Source organism: Lycium ferocissimum, chromosome 1 (assembly GCF_029784015.1).
Source record: "Lycium ferocissimum isolate CSIRO_LF1 chromosome 1, AGI_CSIRO_Lferr_CH_V1, whole genome shotgun sequence".
Classification (NCBI taxonomy): Eukaryota; Viridiplantae; Streptophyta; class Magnoliopsida; order Solanales; family Solanaceae; genus Lycium; species Lycium ferocissimum.
This window is the reverse complement of record NC_081342.1, coordinates 47,362,494-47,365,889: the sequence shown is the minus strand read 5'-3', so window position 1 is coordinate 47,365,889 and position 3,396 is coordinate 47,362,494. Positions and strand designations below refer to the sequence as shown.

Below are 3,396 nucleotides of genomic sequence, written 5' to 3'. Positions count from 1 at the left end.
GAGAGTGGTATAAATGTGTGGGTTGGACCAAGTAGGAGTCGTCCTAGAAAGAGTAGAGAGTATAGATATCCTACTTTAAGAAATATAATGAATCATACTTCTTATCCTAATACGAATGTGCCATGTTCTCAATATGGTTATGATGTGGAAAGTAGGAGGGAAGTATTGATAGATGATGAAAGTAGAAGAAATGCAAGGTCTCAAGTAATAAATGACCCAAAAAAGTGAATTCTTGAGACAAAGGTGAATCTATTTGGTAGTGCGGGGTATGTCCATGTGTTTGATGATGGTAGCTATGGAAACTACCTTTACCCTCAAGCGATTTAAGAATTGGGTACAGAATGTGTGATGAAACAAGACCCTTACTATGATCAAAAAGGGTACTTGGTTGATAGGAGCGCGAAGGTGTTATTTACCTATGGAAAATACCAAGAGAAGATTTGGTGTGATGTACTTTCCCTAGACAATTGCCACTTGTGTTTGGGAAATCCTTGGTTTCAAGAACATAAGGTTTCATATGGGCAAAAATGGTACAAGTATGTAGTGGACAAGCAATGGAGACTTCTCTTTCCACCATACCTCCTAAAGATGAAGCAAATGCAAGTGAACCCCGTCCTATGATGAGTGGTTCCGGTCTATCAACATGGGAGAAGAATTTATATGAGTTTCATCTAATGATGGAATGCTTACACAAGGTACAACAAATAAAGGAGAAGAAATTCAATCCTTGTGAAGCGAAGGGGAAGATTGAAGTATAGGGTTTCCCTAACCCTTCTAAAGAAGTACTTGGCACTTGTCCCAACTCCAATGAAACTGAGAGAGAAAAGATTGAGAGGAGTGAGGGAGTGAAAAGTGACAACTCTAGAGTGGAAAAAGAAAAGGTTGTAAGGAGTGATATGAGGGGGTTGTCACAACCCCATTCTAACTCTTGTAACTTTTTCTTTCGTCTCTAGTTGTTTTGATAATGGTGCTTGTATTCTTGGAATCAAACTGAATGATGAACCTTAAACTTTTAAAGTTTATGGGGTAATTGAAGGCTTCCCAAATGAGCAAATGGGCTCAAAAGTTGAAAACCACGTAGAAGATACTTTGTGTGAACTTCAACGTAAAATAGCTAATCTTGACACTTCAAATGATGTGAATGATAGCTTTTCCTTAGCCATTTCCCTATCTTCTCTCTCTCTCTCTCTCTCTCTCTCTCTCTCTCCATTCTTTTTAAGATTATTGGACTGCTTTTCTCTTTCTGAAACAGAATAATGTTTTCCTAATCTGTGAGCTTGATAAAATAGAAAAAGGTTTTCGCCTCACATTGACAAGTTGGATACTATGTCGGAATTGATCGCAGTTGAATTATGAGCTCAAAGTGCTTAGACTTGTTTCGATTTGTTGATTAATGATTCATGTACTTCTTCTAACGCTTCTAAGAAACTTAGCTCTAAGATCACATCTTTGGAATAAAATCCAATTAGAAAAGGAAATCCAATCGGAGATACGCCTCCCTTCCTTACGATAGGAATAACTTTCTAAATTTACAGGCACGCGAAGTATCCATTAACCAATATCAACTGTTATGTATTTTGTATTTCGGTATTCATTTTGCCTTGCATTTTTGGAAAGTGGTCAGGCATTGTAAAATGTATCGAATGTATGATTTTTCATATGTTGATCAAATAAATCAACCAACTTACCGTAACGACACAAGTCATTGGTAGCATTTGGAACCTATCCGATATTAAAGAGTAGTTGTGATTGTAATTCAAACTTTTAAATAAACTAATGCTGGCTATAGTAAGTGTTTAATAACTATTCATCTTTGGCTCAAATAGCATAGTCCACCAGTTCATCTATCTAACACTCAAACTTTTGTGCCTATAACCAAGCAGTGTTCTTCTTTAGTTCTTATCATTTCCCTAGACGTGCTGAAGCCAATCAAATTAAAAATGAAGGGAAGCAAATGGTTTTGTGTACCTTGTAATTGTCGTGTTTCTTGAAGAACATTTTCCATAGGAATAAATCAAATCGAGTAATTCCAGTTCCAATAGTAAGCTGAGAGATAAATTGAAATTATAAAAAATGCATATTCAAATTGAAAGGCAGCAGAAGTGTGTTAGATGACAATAATGTAGCTAAAATAAAATTTACCATTTTAATGGTGGAATTTGGATTTTTTGGCATGAGCGTTCTTTGCCAACAGCTCTAGTAATCTTGACCTCTGCTCCAGGCTTCAAGTCACCTGAAATATGAAACATTTGTAGCTACATAAGTAAGCAAGACCATGAATGTTTTTGTACTATGTGTTAGGAAGAGTGGCTTAAATTTAATCTGTACTGGGAAACTAAGATAAGCACAGACAAATCTTACATCATTTAGAGAATTAGGGAGCCGTTCATTATGCATAAGAAGTTTGAGCAAAGTCCTTTAACTTCTTCCCTTTTGTCATTGGTGTACACAAGCCTTTTGACGTACGGAGAAACGTTCATAAAATCTCAAATTCAGACATCTAACTTGTGAGCCCTTAAACAACTATGACTATGCTTGGAATATATATATAGTGTTCACCCATAGTTGTTGGTAGAATTGATAGGTGTCAATATTAATCATAATTTAGGCATATGTTTATCAATCTGTTAAGAGTGATCTGTAATAGGTGAAATTTTTCGAATAAATAGGAATTAAAAGCTTACGGTTTTGGAGTTAGCGAAGTCACCAAGGGCACTGTTAGCATGCAATGGAGTGCAATCTGTGCTTGTGAGGCTTCCCATTGGCATCTTCACCATCAGCAATCACAACAATGGATTCACCTTCTCTATATGGGACCCGATCAACCCAACAAAACCAGTTTAGCTCAAACTATCAGTTTATAGTACAAACAGAAAACACCAGTAATTTGTAAGATTAAGTGATATGCCCTCAATACTTAGACCATGTGCCAAATTTCACCAGGAGCATTATCACCAGTGATGTTAGTGTTAAGTGGACATTTAAGAATGATATACGTACCCGTGCGATGGACGGATTGTAAAAATTAAAAAAAAAAAAAAAAAGGGAGGGGGGGGGGGGAGATAATAGAAACATGTGTATATGTACAATGTGGGACATATTGTGGGAATCTTTTTTCCCATTTTTTTTGGATCATTAAGTGCACACCTCCAAATAGTGCACGAAGTGCTGCTCACACGGCAGTCCCAAATGAAGCTTCACCAAGAAAGTTAGGTGTTCACTGAACAGAGTCTACTTTGAAATGCAATTACATAAATATTCAAATCAAAACAATGTTCGAATTGCAGAATCTTTATTTGGTGACAAATATAGATAATTTTATTTAACATATAATATGTAATGTTGGTAGATTCATTTCCAGTTCTGCGAAATAATATTGGGTTTTAATGTGTAAAA

General features: G+C 36.0%; 1 pseudogene; it reads right to left on the bottom strand.

The window, feature by feature from the left end:
* Positions 1-1,833: 1,833 nt before the first annotated feature.
* LOC132064767 (ferredoxin--NADP reductase, leaf-type isozyme, chloroplastic-like) lies at positions 1,834-2,980 on the bottom strand (annotated as a pseudogene).
* Positions 2,981-3,396: the final 416 nt, after the last annotated feature.